At 19.5% G+C, this 10,542-nt stretch overlaps 1 long non-coding RNA gene across 1 annotated transcript in view; it reads left to right on the top strand.

Annotated features, from left to right (window-relative positions):
* The window catches only part of LOC102678084, a 16,071-nt gene extending 6,880 nt beyond the window's left edge, over positions 1–9,191 (top strand). The window contains exons 2-3 of the long non-coding RNA XR_422509.2: positions 5,119–5,120; positions 9,062–9,191. This is a non-coding gene — a long non-coding RNA (uncharacterized LOC102678084). The remainder of the gene's footprint in view (positions 1–5,118; positions 5,121–9,061) is intronic.
* The last annotated feature ends 1,351 nt before the right edge of the window (positions 9,192–10,542 follow it).

Genomic DNA, 10,542 nt, shown 5'->3' with positions numbered 1-10,542 from the left:
TTCGAATAACTATAAAAATGGAAATTGGAGATGAAAGTGGAAAATAACGAAAACGAAAACTATAATAAAACTCAAGATATCTACATCTATTTTAAAGTTAAAAAAATTGAGATTTTTATTTTTCACCTTAAGTTAAACAGTGTATTTTTGTTCGCAATAAACTTAATCTATATATCTATCTTATAACTTAATTTATCTTTTATTCGATATGAAACGATTATTTAAATTATTTTTATAAAGATTTTAATAGTGAAAGATTTTTGTAAAACATTTCTTGTAAACATTTGTTTTGTAAACATTTGTTTTGTAAACAATATCGTTCGATGAAATTTAAATCTAGTTCTCAAAAAATCATACGTTTTTTAAATCTACGATTCGCCTTAAAAATTACACTCATATCTTACTTCGCACGATAAAAGTTAAATGAAATTAAAATCATAAGTATTTCATAAGTATGAAAATGATTTTCGTAATGATAAAAATTTAGATATTTGTATCATAAAATTAGTTTTTTTAACGGGTAACCAATTATTTAAATATTCTATCGTTTTTTTTTTTATAATTTTTTTCTGATTAATCATATCTTCAATATAATCAATGAAAAAGTATTGATATATAAGTTTGGAAAATATACTTTTTTATTCTAAAAATTTATATATATTACATAATACATTACATTATATAATCTTACAAATCTTACAAATCTTACAAATGAAAACAAACATTTTTGATATCCTAATGATAATGTTTGGCACTTTTATAAATCGTAGTATTTTGAATATATAGCGAATAATCGAATAGATTATTGTATTGTCTATCTTGAAAAATAATAACAATAAAAAATAGTAGCACAATATTGAAATATCTAATATATGATAATGAAAAACATCCCCTATATATAAAGCTTTGACGGCAAAACTACAAAAAATTCTAGTTGTCCGTGATAATTTATTTTGAAAATTTCGCAAAACGACTGAAAAAACTGACAAATATTCATATAGAAATTGCAATTACAAGTTACAATTCTTTTTTAAAATCTATATATCTCATGTGTACTGGATAACATTTAGCGAATGCAAAAGAATTTATAAATTATTGAATATATAAAAAAATATATACAAAAATTTCATGGTTTTTTATTTTTATGCTTTGTAAAATGACTTTTATAAAATTCAATATTGTCATTGAAATTTTGCAATATTATCTATAATATTAATAATTTATTCATAGAGAATAACAAATTATATCATATCTTCATTTATAAAAAAAGTTACATTTCCATGCAAAGAATTTTAATTTTTTTTATTTAATTTTTTATCAAATATTTATTAAAATATAAATATTAAACTATAAATAATAATAAATGTTGTAATTATAATAAACTATATAATTATAATAAATTATGCAACAATAATATAATATATTATCTTTTATTTTTGATATAAGAATTTGATATTGTATTGAATCTATAAAGATCAACGATAAAAATAAGTAAAAAATTAAATTGAAGATATAATTAAAATAATTAAATTAAAGATTAGAGAGATAAAAAATGAGAAAAAAATATTAAAAAAAATTAAGAAATGAATATTAAATTAAAAGATGAAAATAAATTGTAGATGATATAATTTTCAAAAATATTCGAACGTTAACGATTAATTTATAGCTTTATTAATTATGTAAAGATGAGCTGAAAATTTTTATATTATTTCTTTTTGATTGTATAAATATATATTGGATGTTTCAAAAATATAAATCCATTAAATTCCTAAGATAGTTTCAAATATTATTTTTGTAAAATTTTTTGTTAACGAATTATTAAAAAAAAACATTAGTTAATCACAGAGTGCATAATTTAATGGAACTGTTGGCTACATGTCAAGCATGAACAAATCCAAACAAAATATGTTGAAGAAAGTATATTAAATATTATAGTTCATAATATAATTTTTTATCAATAAAAAGATATTAGTTATATTCACATGAACAGATACAGGATGATATTACGTGAAGCCATTTTTGAGAAAAAAATTTAGAAGATTTTTAGAATTGTATTTTTTAGAAATATTTTAGCGTGATTTTGAACATTTTGGATCTTGGGATTTGAGATGATATTTTCTAGCACTTTCTATTTCAAAAACAATTAGTAACATCTTACTTGAGAAAAATTATTACAATTTGCAGATCAGAACAGAGGACTCTGAAAATATATAATTTTTCAGCATAATTCTAAGAACTTTGTTTAAATTGAGGATCACTCAATCAGGAGATTGATTCACAGTGTCATTTTTATATTTTATTAAAGACGATTTCGTGCCGTTTTAAAGGGCATGATTATTTAGTTAATTTTTAAAATTTCGAAAATCATAATTTTTCAAATTTTTAAATAAGTTCAGATTAAGAGAATTTTTATTTATTAAATCATTAGAACAATTTGAATTATTTGAATTTTGTAATTTCGATCTAACAGAACTTTTAAAACTTCGTAAATTTAGTGATAAACATAAACTTTTATTTTATGTTTAGTATATAAATTTTACTTTTAATCATTTAAAATAGAACTTTAATAATAGCGAACTTTTTAATATAATATCAATTTTATTATTATTGTACTATACTATAGCTTCATAAATGAGTTAAAATTAATATAACTCGATTGCGTTGCTCGATTGCATTAGCATTTAGAATTAATAATTCATTAAAAAAATTCATAACGAAAATTGTTGCAAAGAAAAATGTTTAAAATTATTTCAAAAATCATTTTGTGTTAATAATTCATTAATAAAAATTTATAACAAAAATTTTTGCAAAGAAAATTGTTTGAAATTATTTCAGAAATCTCCAGTTTCTTAACTGGTATGAAAACAGTTGTTTTAACATTTTTGGGATCTTGTGTATATAAATATCTATTATATAAATATATATAAGTTATTTAATTTGATATAATAAAATAATATTAAAAATTGAGTAAATTGCCATAGCTGTTTTACAAAAATTCGGGAATTTTAAAAATTTATAATAAAATAATTAAAATAGCAATTTTTTATGAGAATTAAATATTGATTTTGATATCTTCTTAATTCTATATTATGTTTTAATATCATGTTTTAAATATTTTAATGTATTATTTTTTGTTAACAATGCTATCTTTTATATATTTTTTATTTCGGATGAACTTTTTTTTAGTATATAATGTTATTTTTTATCCATTTAATAGTTTAATTTTTTATATGAGAATATTCGTGCATACTCGTTGCCTAAAATTTGTTTATTATTTCGGTTTATCTTCTAATCTCAGATATTAAATTATCAAATTTTTCATTTTTAGTTTATAAATAAATCAACAAATTTTTTTTTTTAATTATTTGTATTTGATTTTATATTCTATTGTAAAATCAAATATATATGCTTATAATATTATAATATATCTTGATATATAAATATCAAAAAAATGAAAAATCTAATTTATATTTATTATTATTTAAGCATTAGAGAATAAATCGAATTAAAGTAGTAAATTGAGTAATTCATTTTGAATTTGTAGGAATATTCAAAGAATATACAATACTTGAAATAATGATTGATTGAATTTATTTGTTTTATATATATTTATAATTTTATACATATCTGCGTTATTGAAAATATATTGTGATGTTTGCAATTATTTTTAATTTTCAATGAATGTATTTTAACTGTAACTTACTTGAATTTTGAGCATTAATGTTCAATTAAAAAATTTATTCAAAATTATCATATTAATAAAACAAAATTTCTTAAATTCATAGAAAAAAATTCTTTGAAGTATTTATAAATAATTTATATTTAATGTTTTAAAGTATAGAAAAATCATAGAAAATCAATAAATGATTACAAAAAAAGAGATTAATCATTATCTTTAAAGAATTTCTCAAACAAAAATTTATAGATTCTTAATTAAATGTTAATTTTTTTATTAATTTTAATTTTTTAATTAAATATTAATTATTCGATAAATATGCATCCAAAAAATGTAGCTCATTCAAAAAGAAATTAAATTAAAAGAATAAAGAAAAGATAAAATAAATTATTCAAATAAAGTAAACAAAGCAAAATTAGATTTGCTAGGTTTGTATGATATGTTCGACAAAAAAAATTTAATTTAGAGGATCTGGATAATTTTCTATATTATTAGCATAATCTGCGTGATCAAAGAAAGATAAAAATTATTGAAAAGATAATATAAGAAAAATATCTGCATTTGATTGTGATAAAATCATATGATTTCTACGAATATAGTAAAATATAAAAAATGATTTGAATATGTATAAATTAAATGAATATAGAATCAGAATTAATGAAATAACTTTGATCTTCTAATAATGTCCCAAAATATCATTTAAATATAGTTTCATTTCATTTAAATTTAGTTATTTAAATAAATATAGTTAAATAGCAATAGCATATAGCAATTAAAATATAGTTTCAAATAGTAAATATTAAAATTTTTCATAAAATTATTATTCAAGATATATTAATCTCGGTAATTTCAAGCATCTGAATCAGATTATGCGGCGGAAAATCCGTCTTGCGATATGTCCAAGAACAAATCCTTTCTCCAATATATATCGCGCCTACGAGCTATATATCTAACATGGATAAGGATGACTTATTTCCCAGTAACTCCAATTCCTCGAATTTCATTTGTAATTTTCTTGCTATCTTGAAAATTGGAAAGAAGATTCGAATTAATAATATTAGATTAAACATAATCGTGTTAAAAATCGACTCTCGTGCAAACATTTAAATTAGAACTTTAGAACATTTCTAGATTTATAAAACATAGTTAACATTTGCTCATGCATATTCATGTAAAATTTTTTGACACTTATCTTAAAAACATTTAGACTAAAACTAGAGATTTTAGTCTTTAGATTTAAAACACCTAGAATAGTTTCTATGTTATTTTGTATAATATTCGCATTTTTGTATTAAAATATTTTGTACAATAAACTACTAAACATAATTCAGTAAAACTGAATTATTTTATTTCTCTAATGTAAAGTGATTGTTAGCGCTAAAAGAATCTTAGCCAATACCACATGTAATCAACTCTGAAAAATTCACAAGATCAATTACAAGAAGTCTACATAATATTAAGAAATAAAGACAAAAAGAGTGCATTATTAATAAAAAATAATTTTTAGCATTTTTTAGATCATTTAAAACATATTATAGAACTAAAAAAATATCAAATTAATATTTTATCAATTAATATTTAAAAAAGTGTTATTTTAATTAAATAATTTTTATTTAAATAATATTTAAATAATATTTAAATATTTTTATAATAGAAAAAACAATTGATTTTACTTAATTTTTATTATTTAATTATATTAAATTAATTAAACTTGTGCATATTTGAAAATAGATATAATAATATTCTATTGAAAGAAATAACTAGAGTCTTTTTTTTTCCATAATTAATAAAATATAAATTGTTAAAGTTAAACATACAAATATTTTTAAGAACCATTGTATATCTCATGATATTTTTTTATTTAAAATAAGTATCTTAAAAAACTTATTCTAATCACAACTAATTTTTTAATTTTCAATAAATTCACTTTATTATTTGTATATTCTACATGCAGGTACATGGATTTAAATATTCATAAATTAATACTATTATTTGTCAAGCAACAATAAAAAATGCCTCATTAAAAATATTCAACCGGAGTAAATTATTTTTTCGAAGAATTTATAATATACAAAATGCGAAATTAAATCCAAAAAAACTAATAATTAAATAAAGTTGAAATTCGAGGAACAATTGATTTATACCAACTTGATTGAATTTTAAAGTTAAGCTAATATTAATATTAGATTGGCTAGAACTACATAGTAAGAAGACTAACCACTAGTAATATTTTTCACTTTTATTTTCATGCCAGAAGTGGAGCGATGTAATCTTATCATGGTACGTATCAAGCATCCAATGATAAAATACGGAACATATTGTATGTGAAAAATCTTATAGATATCTTATAGATAGTAAATCTTATAGATAGTAGATAATCTAGAAATGAATATTTTAATGTAAGACAAATATTCTAACCATGACGAATTTGGATTCAAATAGATAAAATATATGGATTTTTTTTTTTTTGGAAATATAAAAATAAAATATAAAACAAAAGTTAATTGTAAAATTAAAATTACAAGGATTGAAGACCAATTTTATAATAATAACAATATCAATATCATATTTAATATTGTTATATAATATCATATTTAATATAATTTAATATCTATTGCGTAACTTTATTCAATTTATATTTATTATATATTATTATATATTTATTATATTTTATTTTCGCATTTTGCGAATCTAAAAGATTTTTGTATCGAGTAATACATTTTAATATTTAATATTACATATTAATTTTTACATATTTACATGTTAATAATTATATATATGTTATATTAATTATAATAATATTAATCGTATAATAATATTAATAATATTAATTATAATAATATTAACATATTAATTAATAAGACATGTTAATATTTCGGAAACTAATAAATATTTAAAGCTAAAATTGTTTTTTAAAATTTCATTTCATTATTATCGTTACATCATACCATACTAGTTATTTTTTATTTTTTCAAATTTTCAAAATAGACTAATTTTCAAAAAAATCGTCAAGAAATAGGATGAAAAGAAAAGAAAATAAATTTTTCCCATTATGATTATTGGAAAATATAATCTATTGAAAATCTATATATATATTATCATAATTTTATTAAATAGATATTTTCAATAATAACAAAATTGCCTTGCATATGCAAGTTTAAGCATTCAATTTGCCTCAATGCAAGATATAAAAAATACATAAAATATTTAAATTGAAAAAAATATAAATATTTAGATTTATAGTATATATCTTTATCATTTGATTCTGGACGCTAATGTAAATTTTTATTAATTATTAATATAATTGAAATAAATATATAGAAAGAATATTGGTATTTTGGTATTTTTTTTTAAAACTAACCTAATTAAAATTAAAAAAAAAATTTTAAATTTAAATTGCATTTCTTTCTTTATGAAAATGAAACATATAATTAATTATAATTTTTAATATAAGTTAAATAAATAAAAAATAAAAAAAAAGATAACAATTATTGGAATTTTATAGCGAATTATTATTTATAATAATATTTATAATAATGGAAAGATTTCGATTATAATATTATATATAAATGATTATCATAACCATTATAAAATAAAAATTTTGCAATTCGATATAACGTTTTTTTGAATCTCAAAATTTCAGTCAAATAATTCTATATTTGTTTGTATATTATAATGTTTATCTTATTATAAAAGTTTAATGAAATTTATTTTATAATTTACGCTTAAATGTTTATAGTTCATAGCAAAAATTCGCTCAATTGTATTTGCATTAACATTTACCTTATGTTATACGTAAAAATTAATGCCGAGATTTTTTTATAATATGATATGCTGTATATATATCGAAAAGTTTAGAGAAGATAATGAATATATGATATTTAAATCAAATATTAATTAAGTATGCATTAATTTTTAAATTACAATCTCTTTTCATATATTTTTTGTTTATTATATAAAACATTTATTTATTAATTATAAACAATTTGTTTATTATATAAAACATTCTATTTCAATTTCAATGAATCATAATTTCAAAGATCAAATTTTATCTTGTTTATTTTTATATTTCGGATTTCTAATCTATAATTATTTTGCGATCAATTAAAAAAATCTATAATTTCATTTTATAATACTAAGTCTATTTTTATTCTTTACAATGTGATATGGACGAAAGTTTGTTATTTATTAAATATATTTATGAATAAAATATATAAGGTAATCTAAAGATATATAAATAGTTGATAAAAAACAAACGTATGCTACAACATACATATATTGTCATGGCATAATATAAACAAAATGTTATGTAGCTATCCTTTTTTTTTTACAAATATATCAAAAATTAAGACTGGGTAGAGATTAAATATATAAAAAATTGTTCAAAATATTAAGTTCTACAACAAAATTATAACGAAATTGATAGATAATATTAGGATGTCCTATAAGTTTTTTTCTTTTTTTTTGATACGAAATAAATACACAATATTTGTTGTCTAAGGTTTATTTATTGTGTTATATATGAACCATTCTGCTCTATCACCTTCTTCTATCTCTCAGGAAGCCTCATTATTCCCTTTTTCCAAAATTATTGGGATTTATTTGCAAAATATTTCTCGAGGTGCATTTTTATTTTACTTACGGAACCGTTTATCGTGAAAAGAATTTTTTAATAAAGAAAAAAATAATAATCTAATAGAATAAAATTTGGGAAGTACAGAACATGCGATAAAATGTCTCAATCAAACTGTAACAGTTTTTTTCTTACAGCCAATGTAACATATGGTTTTGCATTGTCGTAATGACCTCGTTGGTTTGCCAATTTTTTTTCTATGGCATCTTTCAATTTATCAAGCTGATTACAATATTTTGCAGAATTGAAAGTTTTACCTTGAGAAAAAAGTTCATAGTAGACTATATTTTTTCAATTCCACCAAATGAACAAAAGAATTTTTTCGGATGAAGTTCAGGCGACAGTTGAAGATCTATTATTTTTAAATCCTTAAATAAATGTATGTTTTCGATGTACATTTTGATAAAATCCAAGTTTCATCTTCAATGATAAGCCTCTTTAAAAAAAAATCTTTTTCATGTTGCTGAAGAAGAACATCGCATGTAGAGATTTATAAAGCCAGTCTCAATAGCTGTAGAACTCAAACTTTACATCAATTAACATATCCCATCCTGATCAGATGATTATGTACTATTACCTTGGGAATGTTAATGGCATTCACTATCTCACGCACACTGTATTACGGATTTTCAGTGAGCATAATTCATAAGTATTCATAAAATCTGTCGCTGCTAAGCAGTTGTGGCTTTCATCTTTCAAGTCAAAATTGCTAGCTCTAAATCTTTTAAACCAATTGCGGATAGTCGTAATAGTTATAGCACCACTCACGTAAACAATACAAATCTTGTTTGCAGTATCATTTGCACTATCATTTTTTTTAAAGCAATAAAGCATAATATGCCGCAAATGCTTCCTTTGATTATCCGTATTGAACGGTGTAGATAAAAGTTTTAAAAGAGACAAAACATGTGTCAACGAAATATATTTTAAAAGAGCAAAACATACTTTAAAACAGGCTGAAACCAATACCATAAACGGCTCATAGATAAGCCTGTATGTTCATATAAAAATAATCATTCCTAAAAAAAAGTATGTCATTTCTAACGTAATGTTAAAAAAAACTTATAATATAATATTTTTTCTATATAATTATCAAAGAAGGAAATTAAATAAAGATTTAACGAACTTCTAAACTAATTACTTTTTTATTGATTTCGATATTATAGTAAGTTTTAAAAATTAATATTTTGAATTTTTTTTTTCATGAAAATGTGAAATTTTTTTAATTTTCGAAATATTCATAAAGCATTTTAATTATTTTTTTAATTAATTTCATTTATATATGTGCACTTTCCTGCATTGCATGCATATTCGCAATTGCTATTTATCAATTGTTTACATAAATATACAACAACTGATACTGAAAATGTATAATAAAGTTAATATCACCACATATACATTAATATCTATCCATAGAATTGGAAATGGAATTAAGATATTTTAAACCCAAAGTCCATTAGGAAGTATAACTTTCCGATTAGTTCATCTTTTACATATTTTAAATAACTGATGAGGTATGTTTATATATCATTGTAAATAAATATCGTTATGTCTTGATTGCATACTAACACATATATATGATAAGTATATATATTTAAATGAATATAATTGCATTTTTTACAAATAATCTTAAAAATTAAAAAAAGTAGATATTTTCGAGAAAGAAAAAAAATATACAAAATTTCAATTTCTATACGTATTTAAAAATCATTAAAAATAATAAAAGAATAGTTTTAAAAGTAATAAAAGAATAGTAAGAATAGTTAAATCTAAATAGATTTATTTAAGTAGACCTAAGTTTACGCAAATTTCTTTCATTTTTAATAATTATTAAAATAAATTATTTTGTTACTATATTTTTACGTATTTTTAATTAATTTTATTTATATATATTATAAAATGCATTTTTATATTTATAAAAAAAATTTTTTATATTTATAAAAAAATTTATAGAATTTATAGAAAAACTTATAAAATTTTATATATTTTTATATTTTTATATTTTTCATAAATATACGAAAATTCATAATTTAATACTTCAATTTCAATGATAATTTAATTCTAATGTGCACAAAAAGAAGCTAATATATATTAACATAATATATATTATGTTATTTAAAATGTTGATTTCTTAACAACAATATCAAAAAATCATCGAAATTTAAAGATCTCTGAATTCTGAATATTTAATCAGAAATATAGATATATAGCATTATGTATTTTTAAATTAATA

Source organism: Apis dorsata, unplaced genomic scaffold, assembly GCF_000469605.1.
Source record: "Apis dorsata unplaced genomic scaffold, Apis dorsata 1.3 scaffold_533, whole genome shotgun sequence".
Lineage (NCBI taxonomy): Eukaryota > Metazoa > Arthropoda > Insecta > Hymenoptera > Apidae > Apis > Apis dorsata.
The sequence above is the reverse complement of the archived record's forward strand: the minus strand, read 5'-3'. Positions and strand labels throughout refer to the sequence as shown.